Source organism: Heterocephalus glaber, unplaced genomic scaffold (genome assembly GCF_053883595.1).
Source record: "Heterocephalus glaber isolate CG9 unplaced genomic scaffold, H.glaber_assembly_v1.0 deba00001608, whole genome shotgun sequence".
NCBI classification, from domain to species: Eukaryota; Metazoa; Chordata; class Mammalia; order Rodentia; family Bathyergidae; genus Heterocephalus; species Heterocephalus glaber.
The window spans coordinates 15,353,523-15,375,540 of NW_028258379.1; the positions used below are offsets into that span (position 1 = coordinate 15,353,523).

Genomic DNA, 22,018 nt, shown 5'->3' on the forward strand with positions numbered 1-22,018 from the left:
AAGCAGTTCTTGGTTGCCAGTTAAATCTACTCCCCTGGTTCCCTGAAGGTCCACATTCTCTAATTTGTGGGCACTGATACAAACTTTCCTGTTGATCTTAACCTGAATGGCATCTCAGTGGCCAATCAGTGATCCAGCGAGGTGTTCTCCTTGAGTGTTTTACTACTGGCACTTGCTCCAAACCAGGCTTCCGGTTTCATCATTCGCATTTATTATTTCCCTACAGGGTTCTTGCCAAATGCCTTCCTTGCCACACCCAGTATGGGGGTGAGGTGACCCAGTAACAGCATACTGTGAGTAGCTTGTCAGACCTACTTACTTTGCAGAGACCCCAAGACCCAGTGAGCAGCCAGAAACTCTGGAGATGGACTCATTTTCACCCAGTATTTGAGACCCTAAGAAGCTCACTTTGAGCCAGATTACAGGTCAAATGATGGTACTAGCAGAAGATTATTAGGCGGCTTTCTGAGTGCCAAACCTAGAGCCATGCTTATATGCATTGTTTAATATAATCCTTAAAACAACCCTGTGAACTAGGTATGATTATTACATTCATTTTGCACACAAAGAAACATGCTCAGAGAAGAGAAGGGCGTCTACACCAAGTGTGTACTGGGAACGTATGAATCCAAGGCCTGCAGTGCCTGCCATGCTCCTCACTCCCTCTTTTGTCCCTGCCCCCAGGGACCTTGACTTAGATTTCCTGGTTTATGAGAAATCCCTCCTTCGCTCTTCTAAGGCCAGAGGAAAGACTGGCCAGGGTTGAAAATGGGGGCAAAGGAAAGGTGGACCTTAGTGTTCCTAGAGTTCCATTCAGGAACTTCTTTATTTATGGTTTCTGTGTACTGGGATTTAAACCCAGGGCCTTCATACTGAGCTACATCCCCATTCCGTCCCCTTTTAAATTTTGATTTTTTTTTTTTTTTTTGAGACAGGATCTTGCTTTGTAGTTCAGGAAAGTTTTGAACTGACTGCAAACTCTCAAACTTACGACAATCATCTCGCCTCAGCCTCCCGAGTGCTGGGATTACAGGTATTCACCACTATGTCCAGCAACTTTTTATTTTGAGACAGGGTCTTGCTAAGTCGCTAAGTTCCCCAGGCTGGGTTGGAACTTGAGACCTTCCTGCCTCAGCCTCCAAGAGCGATGGAATTATAGGTGTGTGCCACCGTGCCTGGCCATTCAGGAGCTTTTATCTCATAAATCTTTTTATAGAGAGAGAAATATAAAATTCTGTTCCCTGTTGCACGTTATTGTATAAGATCAGTGGAGCCAATAAAGCAGGGGCGTGTGTGTGTGTGTGTGTTTGTGCAAATGTTTGTATCCTTGTATGCATGCATGTACAGGAGATGGGATAAGAATTAGGCAAATTAACCTCATAGACCTGTTTCCTGTTTCTAGGGTACCATTTTTCTGTAGTGACTGCATTTCTGAACCCTAAGTCAGGACACACGTAGTGACCAATGCCATGGTCTTCGAGGGAACAACACACAGCAATGAAACTGATACAGAGGCTGCTGGCTAATAGTCCAGCAGATATGCTCAGGTTGCTTTGGGCAACATGCTAGAGGCCTCTAAGAGCCATCACAATTTGCCAAGAATTAAGGCCGGGATCAGTAAGCACAAACATGACAGCTGTCCACAGACAATTAAGGATTAGTACTATTCTAGGCAATTTTGAAGATGTGTGAAGGATCTGATATTCCCAGAACATTTAAGAGGAACTGTTATAGCCTAATACCAGAAGGGAGATCTGAACAATACCTTGCAGTAGGGGCCATTATGGAACATGCTGTGCTGGTGATTAAATTGACTGAGGGTGTAGCTCAGGGGTAGAGACTTGCCCAACATGTGCAAGGCCCTGGGTTTAATTCTCAGGATTAGATAAAAAGAGCCAAAAAGATGACTTCCATTTAAACTACTCAGTGAGTGAAGACAGAAGCAAATTTGGGGTTTCCACAATATCAATTCCACAGACAAATCTTACTTCCTACCTCCTAGCACCCAGATACTCAGGGCCAGGGGCAGAGAAGGGGGGGTCCTGGGCTGCAGTGCCAGCAGGCAGGTGACAGATGTGCAGGGCCTTGGTATGACATTGTGTGGAGAGGCTAGGATGTTGGCAAGTGCAGAATACCTTGGACACCAGAGGAGCCTTCATTCTTGGGGAGGGGTCATAAGTTTTCTATTGCTACATAACAAATTACCATGGATTTGGCAGCTTAACATGATGCTTACTTAATTATCTTAGAGCTTCCATGTGTCAGGGTCCAGGTGTCGTTTAACCGGAGCCCTTGCTCAGAGTCCCATATCTGCCTGCTGTGCTGCATCTGTTCCTGGAGCAGGGGTCCTCTCCACTCTCCGGGCTCCTGTGGTTCTTGGTAGAATTTAGTTTCCTGCACATGGAAGGAAGATCGAGGTCCCTGTTGTCTTGCTAGCTGTCAGCTAGAGGCTGCCCTCTGGTCCCTGTTCCATAGTCCCTTCCGTGGTCCCTCTCACAGCATGGCCACTTACCTCCTCAAGGCCAGTGGTGGATTCTCTCTGACTTGGAAAGAATTCCAGTTCCCCTTTTGAAGGAGTCACCTGAGGAGCTCAGACTTACCCAGAATAATCTCCCCTTTGATTAACTCAAAACCAACTGGTCAGGGGTTTTAGATATATCAGCAAAATTCTTTCTGGGATAATGAAAGGAGTGATATTCCATCACATTCTCAGGTCCTCACCGCAGTCAAGGAGAAGGGATTGTATAAGACAAGTACAATGGAAGCTGGACATGCTAGCCTACATCTGTAATCTCAGCATTCAGGAGGCTGAGGCAAGAGGGTTGCCACAAATTTGAGGCCAGCCTCAACTACATGATAAGTTCAAGGCCAGTCTAGACTACATACTGAGACCTAGTCTCAAAACACAAAACAAAAGAAACAGACAAATGCAACAGAGCCACAGCTGTAATCCCAGCATTCTAGCAGTCTGAAGCAGGACTGAGAGTTCAAGGCCAGCCTAGGTGAGATTGTCTCTAAAGCCACAAAAAGAACTAGTTGTGGTAGTGCACACTTGTAATTCTAGCACTCAGAAGGCCAAGACTGCAGGATCACTGCAGGTTCAAGGCCATCGTAGGCTACCTAGTGAATTCAAGGACACTCAAACTATATAGTGAGACCCTGTGTCAAAAAAAAACAAAAACAAAAACAAACAAACAAAAAAGTAAAAAAGAAGCCCCCCCTTTGTTTTCTGAGACAGAAAAAAAAAATATACGTAGTTCAAGCTGTCCTTGAACTCACTATGGAGCCCCGGCTGGACTCAAACTCATGAGATCCTCCTGCCTCAGCCTCCTGAGGGCTGGGACTGCAGGCATGTGCCACCATGCCTGGCTAGAAGTTTGTTTTTTAAAAAGTTTTATTTTATTGGTACATTTTAGGTATACAATATAATGACATTCATCATTGGAAATTGCACCTTTACATAATCTCTCTTGGTTCTTATTTTTCTCCCTTCTCCTGCCCTCCTTTCAACCCCTCCATCCCTCCTCATTTACAAAGACTTTGCTTCCATTTTTTCATTTTCTCATATTAATTCCATTCCCTTCTTTCCTTTCCCCTACCCCCCCACTTCCCTTTCCCCTTTGCCCCTTTTCTTCCTATTTCACATTATCCATTATACCTTTTAATCCTTGTTTACATTTTCAGTTTCTCACACTAGAGAAACTATTTGGTGTTTACATATGTGTGTCCTATTTATTTCACTTAAGAGTATGGCCTCAATGTGTATCCATTTAGCTATAAATGTCTCTAATTTTTCATTTTCAATGGCTGAGTAGTACTCCATTTTATTGGTGTAGGAAAAGATTTTATGAATAAAACCTCAGTTGCCTGTGAACTAGCACAAACAATTAATAAGTGGGATCTCTTCTTACTAAAAAGCTTCTGCATAGCAAGAGAAACCACAGAGTGAAGAGACAACCCACAATGTGGGAAAAAATTTTCACCTGCTGTTCCTCAGACAAAAGTCTACTATCTAGAATCTATAAAGAACTTAAAAAAATCAGACCTCCCTAATTTAAAGACCCAATCCAAAAATGGGCATCTGAAATGAACAGACATTTCTCAGACAAAGAAGTAGAAATAGCAAATAAATACATGAAAAAATGTTCAACATCACTGGTTATTTGAGAGATGCAAATGAAAACAACGCTGAGATTCCACCTCACTCCAGAAAGAATGGCTGCTATCATGAAATCAACCAATAACAAATGCTGGCGCGGCTGTGGGGAAAGAGGAACCCTGCTCCATTGCTGGTGGGAGTGTAGACTGGTGCAAGCACTGTGGAAATCAGTATGGAGATACCTCAAAGAACTAGGACTAGAGGCCCCATTTGACCCTGCTATTCCCCTGCTGGGAATCTTCCCCAAAGAATTAAAAGAATCATACCACAGTGATATATGTGCACCCATGTTCACAGTGGCACAGTTTGTAATAGCTAAAGCTTGGAAGCAGCCCAAGTGCCCATCAACTGGAGACTGGATAAAGAAAATGTGGGTTTTTTTTAGAAGTTCCTTTTTAATGGTTCCTTTACTCCACTTCTCTGTCCCTACCCAACCCCATCTCCTGGAGAAGTGTGCAGCGGTCTCTCTGGGCTCCTGGCCTCAGGCATCAGGCATCTGGGATGTGCCTGTCCAACAAGATGAATACCTAGTCTCCCTGGACCTCATGCTCAGCGTGTTGGCTTCTGGATGCTGCATTTGTGCTCTTGCAGAGGCCAAGCAGTGGTCAGACTGGAGAGAATAAGAAGGTAGAGATTGCCAGTCTTCACAAAAATAAAGTGCTAAGTATAAAGTTGGGAAAGAGAGAGAAATATCCATGAGTGTTTAGAAGTTCTAGGGGCTCTGAGCAGCCGTAAGAGTTGGAGAAAAGAAGAAAGGGAGTGGTTGGGAAATGTGGCTTTGCTTTTTGATCAGATCATTTTATTCTTCTCAATAGCTAAATGGAGAGCCAGGGGAGGCACATACCTATAATCCCAGCACTTAGGAGGCTGAGGCAGGAGGATTCCCACAAGATTGAGGGCAATCTGGGCCACATAGTGAGACCTTGTCTCAAAACAAACAAAAAGATAACTAAATAGATATGAGAAGCATTTTTAAATTAGCTTAAATTATTTCTCCTGTGTGTGTGTGTATGTGTGTGTGTATTGTTTTGTTTTTGGAGAATGATAATGTGCAGATCCCAGACTTCATGGGAATGTAATCAGGATTTATTCAGGTTACCTTAGAAGAACATAATAAGTAATCAATACCTTGATATAAAATATTTCAATATTTACCATTCTCCAAAGTACATACTTAAAAGAGAACTACAAGCCAGGTGCAGTGACACATGCCTGTTGTTCTAGCTACTTTGGTGCTGAGACATAAGGATCCAAGTTGCAGGTCATCCGGGGCAACTTTTTAAATTTATGTATTTGTTGCACTACTAGGGGTTGAACCCAGGGCCTTTGCACTAAGCCACATTCCCAGCCCTGTTTTTATTTTTTAATATTGAAACAAGGTCTCACAAAATCACGAAGTTTCAGAGGCTGTACTCAAACTTTTGATCTTCCTGTCTCAGCTCCCCAGAGTGCTAGGATTACTCACTTGTGCCATCATGACCAGCTCAGCCAGGGCAAGTTAGCAAACCTTGTCTCAAAATGAAAAATAAAAAGGGTTGTCAGCTGGGTGTGGTGGCACATGCCTGTAATCCCAGCGCTCTGGGAGGCCGAGACAGAAAGATTGCAAATTCAAATCCAGTCTGGACAATTTATCAAGACCCTGTATGCAAAAATAAATAAATAAATAAATAAATAAATAAATAAATAAATAAATAAATGGCTGGAGATGTAGCTCAGTGTGAAGGCTTTGAGTTCAATTCCCAGTATACCCCCCACCCCAACATAAAGAAGGGGTGTAGCTCAATGGTAAAGTGTCCCTGGATCCAATTTCCAGTACCAGGGGGAGAGAGAGAGAGTGAGAGAGAGAGAGAGGGAGGGAGACGAGGGGGAGACAGACAGACAGACAGACAGACAGACAGAGAATGAATTCCAATGACAAAAGGCCCTAAATGAATGTGTGACAGCAGAATTTCAGAGGTCATGGTACAGTCTGATGGTAGGAGGTTAGCATGTGTGAAACTGTGAGTTCAATCCCCAGCAGAAAGAAACAAAAGCAAAAACAGAAAATGCAAAACAACAACCACCAAACGAAAGTCTGTCTCCTGTCTAATTTATATTATTTTCCTGGCTTCTGGTTCCTGGGGTCAGCCGTGTTCCTCCTTCAGAATTTATATCTGGTACTTGGTGATTGAGGTAATAAATCTTTAATTACATATTTATCTTGGAAAGAAGAACTCTGCTGTCCTGCTTTCTCTCAAGCAGGAAGGGGTACCCACCAGAGAGCACTGCACCTGTAGCCCTCACACCTGTGAGCAGAGTCCACGACTTCCCACAAGGTCAAGACTTGAAGCCTGTACCACAGTCAGCCACTTTCACTCAGCCTTGTCTCTCCTCTTGACTTCCTGGCACATCCTCTTCTCTCCAGATTGTATGTGTTTGCTTGGGCTGAAATAAACACAGTAGGATTTTGCTTGCTTATTTGTGTTGCAGAATGAGGTTTGAAAGGGGCCAATCTTGATCCTGCAGGGGCCAGAGGGAAGTGGCATGGAGGGTGAAGTAAAAGGGGGACTTGTGTGGGAACTGACTTCCTCCTGAAAAGCCTGGGACATCCTTTTCCGCCAACTCTGGGGCCAGTCCCTTGACATGTTCTCCTCAGAGCAGGGCGTCCCATGGCCTGCACGGAGACTGGTGAACACACACAGAGCTCTGTCTGGTGACAGATTGGGTCTGCAAACTCTGGCAGCCTGCGTGGCTGATGGCAGAGTGTCGAGTTTGTTCTGGCTGTCTCCCTGGAGTCCCTCTGTAGACGCAGGTGCACGTCAGCGCCTGCTCTAATTTTATCCTCAGTTGATGGAAGAGACTAACTGAGCAGCAGGGAGGCTGCTATTTTGGGTCTCTCCACAGCTCTGGGTTATATAAAGCCTATTGCTGTGACCTGCATTGCTTTGAGGCTATGCCTCACTCTCTTGCGCGTTCTGTCACAATATGTCATCAGCTCAGACATTCATACACACATACCCAGTTCCCGTGGGGAATGAGAGGGGAGGTGTGTGCTGCAGGAGTGTGTGTGTGTGTTCCTGCTAGCTCGCTGAGGGACAGGCCTGCATATGCTCCCGGGAGAGGGCATTGTACGTGAAGGAGGTTTGTTCTGGAAGGAAATGGAAAGAGCTTTCTGCTGGAGGAATGTGAGGGTATGAGCTCTAGCTTCAGGACACAGTGTGTTTCTGAGCTGCTGTTGTGGGTCTGCTGTTGGCATGGCGATACGAACAATTTCTATTTCAGCAACTCTTTTCATTTCAAAGGAACCCAAGGGGTTCATAAATTATACACAAATGACTCTGCCTTTGGATGGCAGGAATTTTTCATCTGAAATTAGGATCAGCAGCTACAGGAACAAACATGATGGTTTGAATTTAGGGGTGGCTGGATGGCAGAAGATGGCATTTCCTATATTATGAGGGACAAATCTCACCTGAAAATTTTTTCCATACAGATCAACACACCCTCATGGTGTTTGTTTGTTTTTTGGTATGGGGAATTGAACTCAGGACCTTCCTCTTACAATTAACTTTATTTTTTTTTTCCAGTACCAGCAATTGAACTCAGGACCTTGTGCTTGCAAGGCAGGTGTGGTGCCACTGAGCTAAATCCCCAGCCCAGGACCTTCCTCTTGTGAGGCAGGTGTGGTGCCACTGAGCCAAATTCCCAGCCCTGTTTGTTTGTTTTTGAGACAGGTTCTCGATATGTAGTTCAGGCTGGCCTCGAACTTGTGGCGATCCTCTTGCCTCAGCCTCTTTAGTGCTGGAACTTACAGGCATATGCCACCATGCTTGGCAAAACATCTCATGTTGCTGATATTTCGTTTAAAGACATGTGCTTGCTTGATTTAATCATGTATGATATCTAATTTATTTTTGTGTCTCCCAGCATTGAGTCTTAATATTTTTAGCTATATAATTTTTTTTTTTTTTTTTTGTACCGGGGATCAAACTTGGGTCCTTGTGCTTGCGCAGCAGGCAGCAAAACCACTGACCTAAATCCCCAGCCCTTTAGCTATATAAATTTTGATAGATGAACATATAACATAACCCAAATATAACATAATTCATTATTCTATGAATTTGAAAGTACTATGCTTCTCAGAATATATTTTGTTCCTGCAGAGTAAGTGTAGCAGTTCATTGAGCTTATCATGCAGGTATGTGCCCTGAACCCCATTACCATCAGGGGAAGGGACATGTCCTGTACTTGGTGAGCTACATGGCTTCCCATATATACTGTCCAGGGCACTCTCTGGCTGACATGATGGAACACATAAGGTATTGCCCTTGGGGATGATGGGTTGGCAGTGCACACCTTGGCTCTTGGAGCTGCCAGAATGTGAGGCCCGAGGCTGGTGCTCATGTTGCTGATTCGGTTCCCAGCATTCCAGAAGTCATCGAGGGTGGGTTTCCCATAACTAGTAACTTGACTGAGGTGCTGTTCCCTAGCTGCTCTTTAAAAGGCACTGATGGCTTTTCTCTTGCACTGGTCAAAGCACTTCTAAGGGATTTGGGGGAAAAAAACGAGGAGCTTTTCATGAAGAAGACCAGAAGAGTCTGGCAGCTAGCTGCAGGAGGCTGAGAGGAGATGGCTCCGTAGAGAGTCTACAGAAGGGAGCTGCTAAAGGAAGAAGGAAAGGGAAATGATCCAGAGTCAAAGACAGGGCTTCTAGGGGCCCGATAGGGAAATGAAGCCAGGAATGGGGAAGGTATAGATGAATCACTGTGTGCATTTATTAATAATTGACCTGAGTGGAACCTTCCCCACCCTCCTCCTGGCCAGGGTGGGTGCTCACCACTCTGGCTCCTTGGTAGTCTGCTTGCTGCCTTCTAACCCCCATCCACTCTGCTCTCAGAGTCCCCTTCACAAACACAGATCTGCTGGTTACACTGGAGAGACCTCCTCAGTGGCTGTTGCCTTCTCTCTCTGGGAAACACCCAAATGCTCTGGCAGGCAGACAAGGGCCTCTGAGATCTGGGGTCTGCTTACCTCTCTGGCTTAGTTCCCACTGCAACCCTCCCAACTCTTCCCTCTGTGGACCACTCCTTCTGCTGCCACTCCTTGGTGCCTTGAGCTGAATGTGCTAAACTTGACTGTCTTGTGTGTGTTTGCCTGGATTGCTCTCTCTGCCTGCAAAGCCTTTCCTACCCACCCAACGCCATCCTTAAGCTTTGTTAAGGCCTCAACTCAAGCAAGTTCTGTTAACCTCTCCAGGCCTGGATCACGTGCCTCTCCCCTGGCATCCTGTGCCCCTCTGCAGGAAGCTTAAATGCTCTGTGTCTGTCCTGCCTAGGCTGTGGGCTTCCAGAGGACAAGGATTGTGTAATTTCTCACCTAGCCCACTGCTCAGGCTGCCTCAAGAGTGTTTGTTGAATGAATGCCTGAATTTGGACAGAAGCCACGTTTTAGAACTAAAGTTTCTTCCAATGTCATGAGAAATGGGGTTTGTAGGAAATGTCAGTGAAGTTGAAAAACAAAGACTAGGACCTGGGAAGTCTGACTGTAAATAAAAGTATTAGGCCTACAACCATCTATCTCTAAAGTCAGAAATAAGGGAGCATAGCATAGACCTGGGCTGGTCTACTCTACTAGCATGTCACACAGGTAGGACTGTTGAGCGACACCCATCCAACATGAAGACAGCTCTCAGCAGTCTGAATCTTCCCTACAGCTTATGGCAGCCTTCCATTTCTGGACCCCATCCCACCAAGCATCTGTGGGAGTGGGAAGGAGTTTTCCACAGGGACCTCAGTATCCTTCTTGGAAGGCCAATGGCCTCCATCCAGGTCTTTCTCCTGGTTCCACCAAGGAACTGCCGAGCCAGCCGAGGCTGCCATGGCCAGAACCTCACAGCCCCATCACACTGGACTGACCGCTCCCTCTGCCTCGGCCACACCCTCAAGGACTGGGTACAGGAGGGAATCCAGGAGCCCAAGCACCTAATACTTGACGAATTAAATAAGGCCACTTTGGGTCATGGAATCCAGCTCAGCAGTCTTGGTGGTAGCTGATACTGGTGTTTTTGAGGAAAGAGACAGGACCGAAGGAAGTCTCACTATAAATCAGCTCCAATTCACGGTGAGAAGGTACTTAATTAAATCCCTGATACACCCTTCATGTAGGAAATAATTTTTAATAAGATGGCCAACCATCCTTAATTCATCTATTTTAATATTTGCATTTTCATCTTTTGGGCTTTATTGAAGTAGGGCCCATTTTTCTGTTCTTTCATGTCATCATTTCTTCAAATATTTTCATTTAACACTATGTTGAAAACTAAATATTGCTGTTCCAAACACACACACACACACACACTCACACACACACACACACACGTTTTTCTAAGTCTTCTGTCTTGTTCTCAGAGCTGTCCCCACGAAAATGGAATAACAGTGATATTTACCTAGGAATACACTGGCTAAGGGAGAGGTGGGAACATAGCTAGCATTTCCTGGGAAGCTTTCAGAATTTTAAGCAGTTCTTTTTTCAGCTCACGGATCCTGACAGACACACAGCCTGCTGTGACAGAGAGGGAACAGGAGAGGGCCTGTGTGAATGGGAGCCTGGACAGGAGAGCAGACAGCTGACGGCAGGGGCATAGCTTTTGAGCAGCTGCAGTGGTCGGAGTGGCTCCCCCTGAGTGAGATGACGTGGAGCCACTGAGGGGAAGGAGAGAAGATTCCATAGCTGATGACGGGGACAAGGAGGAGAAGGGACTTGGTACACACACAGCGGGTGGGTATTAAGGGGATTATGTGTATTAGACAGTGTTACTATCACCCACAAAGGCATGTGCTGTAACTGCCAAAAAAACTAATAATGCATTGGATTATTATCCAGGGATGAGAACAAGTTAAAACAAAATATTCTGTGCTCAACATGTATGCTATTTCCAAATCAGTAGCACATTTATAGGAATTGGTAAGGGAGGAGCTGTACAGGATCGCATATTGTCACCTAATGTAACCTCTTTTTAAAAGTCATACACCAATAAAAAACCCCCAAAACAAACAAATAAAAAAGTCATATACCTGGCTCTTCACTTATTATGCTTAATTTAATACTTAGTGAGTGCTCACAACTGCATCCCTCAGCTCAGGTAATCCTGACTGTAGCAGGTAAGTGCTCTTTGTATCTCCATTTTACAGAGGGGCAAATGAAACCAGAGAGACTCATGTGCCCAAGGCCACACCACTAGTAAATGTCCCAGCTAGGATCTGAACCTAGGCAGGATGGCTCTGGATCCCAAACTTGTAATTACCACTCTATACCATCTTTTTTCTTTTCTTTAGTTTTTTTGAAACAGTCTCAGTCTAATTCAGGCTGGCCTTGAACCCACTATGTAGCCCAGGCTGGCCTTGAAGTCATGGGGATCTGCCTGCCTCAGCCTCCCAAGTGCTGAGATTACAGGTGTGTGCCACCACGCCCAGCTCTATACCATCTTTGTGGCAGTCAATATGCCTTTTTTTTTTTGGTCAATATGCCTTTCCCCCCCCCCATGGTGCTGGCAAGTGCAGTGGGTTACATCCCTAGCCTGTAGCATGTCATTTTATTTTATATTTTGTTTTATATATTTGTGGTAGTGGAGATCGAACCCAGGGCCTTGCACATGTGATACAAAAGTGCTCTCCACCACCAAGCTACAATCCTAGCCCTTTAAGATTTTTTAAAAAAAATTTGGAGACAGGGTGTCGCTATGTGCCCAGGTGGGCCTTGAACGTTTGATTTTCTTGCCTCAGCCTCCTGAGTAGCTGGGGTTACAGATCTGCACCATTATGTCTGACCTGATAACACCTTTTAAAATGGACTCTTGATGGTACACAAGGTGTGGGTTCTACCTCAAGGCATAAGAATGAGAGAAGCTATGTGGAAGTGATGTATAGATGTCAGCATGATGTCATTATTAATAAACACTTATGAATCAGGTCAGTCAAGTCACCTTCAGTGCTTAGCAACATTTCCACATAGGACTCAGGGTGAGTCTCACTTCTGAATGCCCTGCCCTGAAGTATTCAACAAACGATCCCTTTATGCATTCATTCAGTAAAAGTTCCTGGAGTACTTTGTGCCAGGAACACTGTACTAGGCTCTGGAATCAACTGCAGTGATACATAGTCTCTGTCCTTAAGGAGCAAGTACTACTGTATAGGGGTATTTCTCAGTCAATGAAAGCTCAACAACACCCTAAAGTTGATGACCATCTGATGTCCCTTTGTCCTCTGCCTCACATGTGAGGATTATCGCCATTTGCTGAGACTCTTAGGGGCAGCTCAACTACCAGCTGAATGTGCTGCCATCCCTGACAGTCACCTGTGTCCAGAAATGTTTTCCCAGACAAGAGCTTGAAGTTCTTATCTGGAAAGTAATGTGGAGTATTGTCAAAGAGGATGGTCAGTTTACACAGACAGTTGTGGGGGGAAACATGGGTGTGGTGACGAATGCCTGTAATCCCAGCACTTGGGAAGCTAGGATAAGAGGCTCCCCATGAGTTAGAAGCCAGCATGGGCTACACAGCAAGACCCTGTCAAGAGAGTGTAACACAAACCCACTGGGACTTAAGTATGTACATGTATGTATACTTACAGCTAAATATCTAACCACTGGCAGCTGCATATCTAACCATTGCCCAGCACGTTCAAGGCCCTGGTTTGATGCCAGCACTACAAAAATAAATAAGGCAAAAATAAATAAAAAATGCACCCTTTCCATTTTCTCCTACTTCTTACTGTTTCCTGGGGAAAAGTTGACTCCAGGTAGCGGACACAGAAAGGTTCAGGGCTAGTTTCTCCAGGGAGCTCCTTGGGGAACTGAAAAGTCCAGGGTAATCTACATCAGGCAAGACTTCATCAGCTGGGTGTGATGGTGCACACCTATAGTCCCAGTACTCAGGAGGCTGAGGCAGGAGGATTGTCATGGGTTCGAGGCCAGCCTGAAAACTACATAGTGCTAACAAGGTGGCGGCAGCATAGGTCTTTGTTTTCCCAAGTTCAAGTTTTGTGGAAAAACAGCACATCCTCCTCTCAGCAATCCCCGAGAGGTCTCATTGGGTTTCACTCAGTTGAAATAAGATAGCAGACTTACCTCCACTTACTCCATAGTGACTGGGAGTGAGGGGGGTGGCTCCCTAGATAGGAGCCTAGTTTCGGAGGAAGCACCAATGAGTGTTGGGCAGCAAAGCAGGAAGCCTGACAAATATACTAAGGAAAATGAGCACTTTGGGTGACAGTATGACGGTGGCACATGTCCTCAGTTGTTTTGCTGGTCCAAAGCTTTCTTGTGGATATGCCTCACATTCAGAACTATCCCGGGGCAGAGCAAAGAAAGGAAACATTCCTCATGCTTAGGCCAGGGAAGATTATGAACAAATGTACATGTAGGGCAGCCAGGCCGAGTGACTTGGAGACAGGAGACTCATGTAAGCAAGAAGAGGTCAAAGTAAAGGCTGAGATGTACAGAAGGCCAGACATAAGATGTCAGGAATCTATCCTGTCTCCTTGGAACTGGCAGCTTTATGTGATACATGCCTGTAATCCCAGCACTTGGGAAGCTGAGACCGTAGGAGCCTTGTAAGTTCCAGGACCGCCTGGGCTGCATAATGAGTTCAAGATCAGCCTGAACTACATAGCAAGACCCTGTCTCAAAAAACCAAAAAAACAAAAACACAAACTTAGAAATAAATAAATAAATAATGAATGTTGGCAAATTTGGCTGGGCATGGTGATGCACACCTGTAATCTCAGCAGTGAGGAGGCTGGGGCAGGAGGAGCACTGTGAGTTCCAGGCCAGCCTAGGCTTCATAGTGACTTCGAGGGCAACCTGAAATACATAGTGAGACCCTGCCTCAAAATAAATTAATAAATAAAATAAATGTTGGCAAGTTTTAAAATACACTATGTGGGCCAAAACAATCAATGGGTCAGAATCTGTCTGTGCATCCTCCTCCTCCCAGTTGGTGACATGTGACAGAGCCAAAGCAACATAGAACAGATGAAAATCCCTTCTCCGTTTGCACAGTACTAAACTTCTGTGTTAAACTATGCCCCAACAACAAGTCCCAATGACACCCACTGCCCAGAGTTCAGTCCTTTCATCTATACTTATCTAAATCAAATCTGAAAAATACCGTGTGGGCCATGAAAGGTGAGGGAACATCACTATGAGAACTGTAGTTTCATTTCCTGGCGGGGGTGTGGTTAAATTCATAACTTTGGTGAGACTCTAACCGTTGGAGGGTTTTACATTTGATTTCCTGTTTCCTTTTCTTAATAAAGAAAGGAAAAGTGGGCCCCCGCAGCAACTGTACACAGAGTTCCATAGGAAGACACCACGGGGGCTCCGACTTGGCCATAGCAAAACCAAAACATAACCCGAAACCTGGTAAATAGCATGATGCCAACGACAGGGGGCCACTGGGTTGCTGAGGGTTGTTTTGATCATCTCATACAGTGATTTTCCACTCTAAACCCATGAGACCAGCGGCCGTGTCCTCTGGTTTTGAGTTGCTGGAACTATTTCCCATGAAAGAATAACGGTGATAATAATTGTAACTATCCTGTGCCCGGGACCTTGAGAGGTGGCTCCCATGTCTCTAATTCTAGCATAAACCCTCCAAGAATTATTCCCATTCTACAGATGAGGAACTGAGACTTGGAGAAGCTAAAATAACTTGCTCAAGCTGCTCATAAGTGAAGGAGCTGGAGTATCATTCTCTTTCATTGGGTGAATATTTATTGGTCACCTATTCATTAGGTGAGGCGCTACAAAAAGATTTATAGTTGAAGGCAGCCAAGCTCAAAATGAATCCCACCTGCTGAAAATGACCTCTACATAGAAGTCACATTTGGTTTGAGTTTTCTGTCATTTGTTCAGACTGACAGAGCATCCACTGTGTGCACAGTTCTAAGCTGAGTGTTGGGTAAAAACACAAAGAGGAATGAGAAGCTGACCTTGACTCCTGAGGGGTTGTGATTTTGTTGAGAGACACAGTTTAAGCAATAAAACATTTGGATAACAGTACAAGATGATGCATAACTAAGGGCCAAGGGAAATGTTCCAGATAAACCTCCTAGGGGGTCTAGGGGTGTGGCTTAGTGGTAGAGTGCTTGCCTAGGTTGTATGAGGCCTTGGGTTCAATCCACAGCACCGTGGGACAAAATCCTACTCTAGGCTAGAATGGTTGGGGGAATAGAACAGAAGAGGAAGATCTGTGAGAGACAGATGGAACAGAGAGGACGTCCTAGAGAGGTATGCAGGAGAAAAGGGACAAATCACAGCATAAACAAAAGTATAGAAAGTGGAAAGAATGCAGTAACGCAGCATAATTTGGTGCATAAATAGTTTCGGCAGCCACGTAGTCCTGGGTCTGAAGCCAGGCTCAGTACCTTTGTACCTGTGAACCCTGGACCAATTATTTCATATGTACTAAGCCTCAGTTTCCTAACCTGTGAAGTAGGCATAACGAATGGAAAGGCATTGGGGATTTAGCTCAGTGGTTTGGCTGCCTGCCTCAAAGGCCCAAGGGCCCCAGTTTGATCCCTGGTACCAAAAAAAAAATAGGCACAGACAAAGCAGTAGGTGGCACCTGGCCAGCTCTCGGCGGCAGCTCTGTTGTGATTATGGTCTCTTGGGGACTACCCTTGCAGGTAGTTGTTCCATCTGAATAGTGGAGAGAGATGTGTGGCTGTGCTGGAACCATAACGTAAGAGCCCAAAGGGGGACTGGAAATTCTATAGCCATGAACTAAAAGCAGCATGTATCAGCCCCAGAATCAGATAACACAACCAAACCACAAACGTGACGCTCAAGTTTTTAAAGTTCTACAGCCGGGCAGGACTCACTATAAGTTACTTGTGTGATGGAGTCAAACCACATTTTTTTTTTTTCTTTTTTTCTCATCACACTTCACGGGAATTACACTTCTCTGTTCAGATTTGAGATAAAGCATCCTTCATGTTGACTCTCCTTTGGGGCACTAACTCACCCGTTAGGTTGTTCACTTTCTATCCTAGGCCCGTATCATCAGCAGCTTGTATTTAGTAGGGCATGTGGGTTTGTGTTGCTCTTACGTTAGAAGCCAAAGAGGAGTTAAATCTATTAAGACATGGTTCATAATCAGACTGCGATGACAGTCTAAGAAAAGGAGGTGAGAGTTTCCAGGAGGATCCAGGGGTGGGATGGGGTGGACTTTTTAAAGGTTGTTTACTTTGTCCTCAGTAATCCCCTACCACCCTCTTGCCCAATAACTATTTTAGGTTTCATGACTTTCAACCTAACCGCTGTGCCCAACGGAGAGGATCTATACTGGGGTGTTGACATGATTTCTCAGCAGCTCAGTAGCTTTGGCTGCCTTCCCAAGTTGACCCATTTAAGATTATCAAGAAAATTGCCTCTGAGGAATTTCCCAAAGACCCCTCAGCTAATTTTTTTCCCCCCGTACTGGGGATAGAACCCAAGGCTTTCACATCCTCAGCCCCCACCCCACCCTGCCACCACTTCTTTTTATTCTGAGACAGAGTATCACCAAATTGCTAAATTGCCCAGGCTGATGGATCTCTTTGGATCCAGGTACAGGCTCCCCTAGAATAAGATAGAGGTCTCATTAGCTTAGCTGAGGGGAGCTAGGTATGGCGGCACATGGCTGTAATCCCAGTGCTCTGGGAGGCTGAAACAGAAGGATAGCAAGTTTGAGCCCACCCTGGGCAGTTTATCGATGATAGGAAGACATGGAAAGGTGTATAAACAACACCCCAGTAGGTTACAGCTTATAACCAGTTGTCCACAAATTTATCTCAGTATATGAGAACGAGGCAAAAATAAAACAAACTGCCTCCATAATACTAATGCCTAGCATTTATCAAATGAGCATTTGCCACACCTACAACTCTGTCCACCTAACAACTGTAAAGAAAATACTATTGTTATCCTTGTTTTGTAGATAAGGCAACTAGGTACAAAAAGATTGAATAATTTGGAAATTTAGTAGTTCACAAATAAGGGCAGAGCTAGGATCCGAACCCAGGAAATCTAGCTTGAGGGCTAGTGTTAAATACTACCAAAGTATGCATTTCTTCCTGGGGGAAGCAGAGGGAGAGGAGGCAGTGGAAGTAAGGACACCAGAAATAGAAGGGAGCTTTGGCCAAGCATGATCTTGCTCCATGCATGGAACAGAGCCCAAGCCCAGATGGACAAAGACACAGCTAGACAAATACCCAAAGATAAGACAGAACTGTGTGCTTACTATCTGTTTCCATGCTTTTCTGTTTTGTGGGGCCAGCCAGGTTCCAGTCCAGTCTGTGGCTTGTCGTGGAGACCTGGTTAGCCTATGGGGTTACCAGAGCCATCTCTGGCTCAGGGAACTCGGGTGGCCAGTGAGAGCTGAGGTGCCAGTCAGATGACACCTTGAGATGTGAGCTCAGGGTCCTAGAGATCCATAGTCTGATACAGAACTGACCCAAGGATTTGCTGGTTTCCTGCCTTCCCTGATTCTGAAGGAAAAGGCCTCCACTTGGCTTGAGGTAGTTGAGCACAGCCCAGAAGTCACTGTTCCTAGTTTTGAATCTCAGTTTCTCTGCACCTTATTTCTTCATCTGCTGAAGGAGATTAGAATGGAACCTACCTCACAAGGTTGTTTTAAGGGTTAAATCAATGAATCCCCATCATCGACACAAAGCACTAGAAAGGCTCAATAAGTAAGGGTGATGGGTAATGACCTGCCCTTGTCAACCTTTAAGAAGTGATTCTTCTTCTAACTGTCTCAAGCCCCACAATGCATATTCTTAAATCTGTGTAGGGAGTGGCCTCCAGAACAAAGCCTGTGGCCCTTGCCAGACCTCTCTTGGAAAGGAAATGGTTTCATCACCCAGGTGTCAGTGCCACTTTCTTCAGGGAAGGGCTGTCTGTGGCCTTGCCGGCTCAACATGCTTGGTTACACCCAGCACCCTTGCCTAGCCCTGCCAGCCCCCAGCATCCGAAGGAGCCCTAAGAGGCACATACTCACTTTCCGGGCAGAATGCTCATTCCTGACAGGTCCCAGATGACACTGTATCAGCCAGACGTGGCCCAGGTGAAGAGGAAGCTAGTGCCCTTCTGAAGATCCTTCAGCTGGGAGATTCTTGAATTCAAGGAAAGGCTACCCCAGGGTTCATGGCAAGAGCAGGGAGGCCCTTTCCAAAGCTGACGTGGGAGCCTCAGAAGTGAAGCACAGTGATGACAGGGTGGGGAGAGGTCTGCTTGGCAGCCAACCCCAGAGCAGAATGGCCCTCCAGGAATAGCAGTGACCACTGTGGACAGGGCATGGGTTCTGGAGCCAGATGCCCTCTGTCAAAAGCTGGCACTGTCGAGTGAAAGCTGAAAGACCTTTGGCAATTTCCTAAGCTCTCTTTGCCTCTGTAAAAAGGGATAGCAAGGGATGAGGATGATAAAGACTGGGGATATATAGCTCAGTGGTAGAGTGCTCACCCCCCACATGTGTAAGGCATTGGGTTCATTTTCAGCACCACACACACACACACACACACACACACACACACGGAGTGATAATGATAATATTCACCTACTCAGCCCTTTGGGGTGTTTTGGGGCTTCTGTGTATTTTAATGAAAATGCTTAGAACACTGCCTGGCATGTAGTAACATAATGTTAGAGATTTTAGTTCTGGACTGAAGTGCATACAAGTTAAAGGATCAAATCCAGATCTCGAAACTGAGTCTATTTGAGCTTGAAATCTGTTCTCTTGTTTTTTTGTTTGTTTGTTTGTTTTGTTTGTTTGTTTTGAGTCAAAGTCTCACTATGTAGTTCAGGCTGGCCTTGAACTCACTAGGTTGCCCAGGCTGGCCTCCAACTCATGGTGATCCTCCTGCCTCAGCCTCCCAAATGCTGGGATTACAGGCATGCACCACCATGCCTGTGAAGTCTGTTCTCTTTGAATGCTTCCACCTTGAATAAAAAGAATTCCTGCCTCAAAGGAAAAAAGAAAAAAGAACCCTTAGTTGGGCATGGAGATACACTGCTATAATCCCACCACTCAGGAGGCTGAGGCAAGCGGATCACAAGTTTGAGGCCAGCCAGGGCTACAAAGACTGCACACCAAGTTTAAGGCTGTCACAGCAAGACCCTGTCTCTAAAAACAAACACAAACACAGACACAATCTCTATTGTATGAGTGCTGTGGCAAAGTCCATGTTTAAACTTTGGGGACAACAGTCTCCCAAGTACAGCACAAATATCATACCAAGGATTTCTGGGGAGTAGAGTTGGGATGATCCAGGCCAAATAAACTTGATCACCAATCCTTGATCCTGGATCTCAGGATGAGGCGAGGCTGGTAAGCCTGCCCTTTGACCTGAACCTGGGAGACTGACGTTAGTAATGCAGGAATAGGTGAAATGCCAGCCACACCTGGCTGGTCCAGAAAAAGGAAATACTGTACCTCCCACACTCGCCTCTGCTCACAGAGGGCCCCAGGGAAAGGCATCCCCCATGCAAGTGCAAGCAGCCTGCCTTACCGCCTGGGTGTGGCTGCAGGAACCACCCAGTACAAACTGGAGTGAACTTGCTGCCCTTTCCCTCCCCGGCTGCCAAGTCAAATAGAACATGGGGAACACAAATAGAATCATCACAATAACTGGTTGTTGGAGCCAGACACAGGAGAACCCACTCCCTGGCATTGCCACCCCCTCGCGGGTCCAGACACGATGAGGTGCTCTGAGGGCTGAGGAAGGTGTGGCCCCTGGGCATTCCTGTCCAGCAAGAAACCCTCTGGCTTGTCTAGACTCATTGCCACCCACAAGGACGGCTCCAGGAGCTATTTGCCAAGGTGGAGAGGGAGGAGGGTCTCCCTTTCCTCTGAGTCCGGGATCACCCGCAAATGCCCTTCCCACCCACTCCATTTGACTAATGCTGCTTGTCAAGGAGGGAATTCTTCAAACACATTTAAATCCTAAAGGCATGTGAGGTTGGGAGGAATTCGTGCTGGACGTGCTTCCCTGCTGGGTCAGGCAAGGGGAGAAGAAGGAGGAGGGGCCAGTCCTAAGTGACAGCTGCTGATAAATCAAGGGGAAGCTCTCCAGGTAGCTTGTGAACTTGGATGGAGCCCTCCCTAGCCTGGAGCAGGTCAGAGTCTCCCAGAACCCACCCAGACTTTTCAGCTGCTTGTGCTCTGAGGCTTGTCTCTCTTCATCTTTTTGGACCTCAGGCCAATGAGGAAATGTAGGTTAGTCCTGAGAGACAGGCATGGATCCTTGCTCTTACTGCATGGTGTCAGCAGCTTTTTATGATGTTCCAGCAGACCTCACAAAAGATCTTCAATCTCCTCTGTTTTTCTCTTTTTAAGAAGTTTGGGGAAGGGGACTAGAGTCTATCTGTGGAAAGGAAAACTTGTGGTTTTTGGTGCATTCCATTGGATTGTGGGGTTGTAGGAAGAGCAAAAGATTTAAAAATGGACACCTGGATTGGAAGCCTGGCTTTGTACTGCATCCTTGGCATGTTATTTAACTACTTGAGCTTCAGTTTCTTCAGTTGTCAAAGTGAAAAACAAAGGACCTTGTTTCCAGGGATGTTGGGAGGATAAAATGAAATAACATACATGAGAGGATTCTATACTGTTCTGTCACATGAAAGGCACTAGCTAAATCTTCTTCATGTTTTTCTTTCCTAAAACTCTCTGTCAGTGCCTTGCTGGGTCTCTGATGGGCTTGAGGAATTGGAATTCAGACCTTGAGAGACACAGAATCATACAGTAAACAAAATTGTCTCATTGTAACTTAACTCTGAGTTAAAAGTTGGAAGATAAGAAAGACTGCTACTCTACTTTTTACATGGTAAGATGGGTGATTTTGGTACCTAGGGGCAAATCACATAACATCTGAAACAAAACACCACTCATTGCCATGCCAAAAAGTGATACAATCTAATCTATCCTCCCAAGGCAAGTTTTCCCATGAACCTGAATTGAGGTTTCTTTCCCCTTGCAGTATGTTCTAGGTGAAGTTTGGGAGGGCAGGTAGTAGTCAACCATTCTCAAAGGGTTCCAGCTGGACCATTGGTTGACAAAAAAAAAGTAGAATTTGTCATTACTTCCCTGAAAATGGCAGAATTAGTACATTGCTGTTTTCTGTATAGTCCTATAATAAGCAGAATCTGCATTATGGTTGGATGTGGTATGTGTCTCAGGTATTATTGGGGATTTTAAGTGGCGAGTTTGGCTTTGTTCCATCGGCTGTGCCCTCCCTCTGCAGTTCCAAAAGGCTCCTCCTCCCTTCTATTAAGGACCAGGAAAACATTACGGTGGGGATGGGTGGATGGGGCAAGGAGTTAGGGAGTGCTGGCCAACTGGGTAGAAACTTGGGGAGTAGCTCTAGAGAGGAAAGGGAGGTAGGGGAGAGCTCTTTAGAGAAGGGTGTCAGGGAAATGAGTAATAGGTGGGTCAGAGGATGGAGCAAGGGAATGTTGGAAGGGAATGGAGAGGCTCTGTGGGCAGATGGTAAAATGTCAGAATGGGTGGGTGCTCAGCCAGGGCTACTATGGAGTAACCTGAAGGAACCCTGAGGACAATAGGATTGGACAGTTGTTGCTGGAGGAATGGAAGGATGTCAAGCCAACCCCAAACGCCATTTATTGTCAAGAATTCCTTTATGTCTCCATCCCCTGAAACACATTCTATGTATACTTGCCCCATTGGCTCTTTCTTTTTCTTTCTTTCTCTCTCTCTCCTTTTTTTTTTTTTTGGTACCGGGGATCAAACTCAGGACCTTGTGCTTGCAAGGCAGGTGCCATGCCACTGAGCTAAATCCCTGGATGGCTGTTTCTTTAATTCCAGCAAATAATACCCTCTTTGCCCCT

At 45.6% G+C, this 22,018-nt stretch overlaps 1 long non-coding RNA gene across 2 annotated transcripts; it reads right to left on the reverse strand.

The window, feature by feature from the left end:
- Positions 1-1,972: 1,972 nt before the first annotated feature.
- On the reverse strand, positions 1,973-20,471 carry LOC110346810 (uncharacterized). Of its 2 annotated transcripts, XR_015445047.1 has the most exons (3): positions 18,177-20,435; positions 6,415-6,583; positions 1,973-2,394 (listed from the first exon to the last, which is right to left on the reverse strand). It is a non-coding gene; the product is annotated as an uncharacterized LOC110346810 (long non-coding RNA). The 2 variants fall into 2 exon arrangements; XR_015445046.1 differs by lacking the exon at positions 1,973-2,394 and having other exon boundaries at positions 6,414-6,583; positions 18,177-20,471.
- Between the last annotated feature and the right edge of the window lie 1,547 nt (positions 20,472-22,018).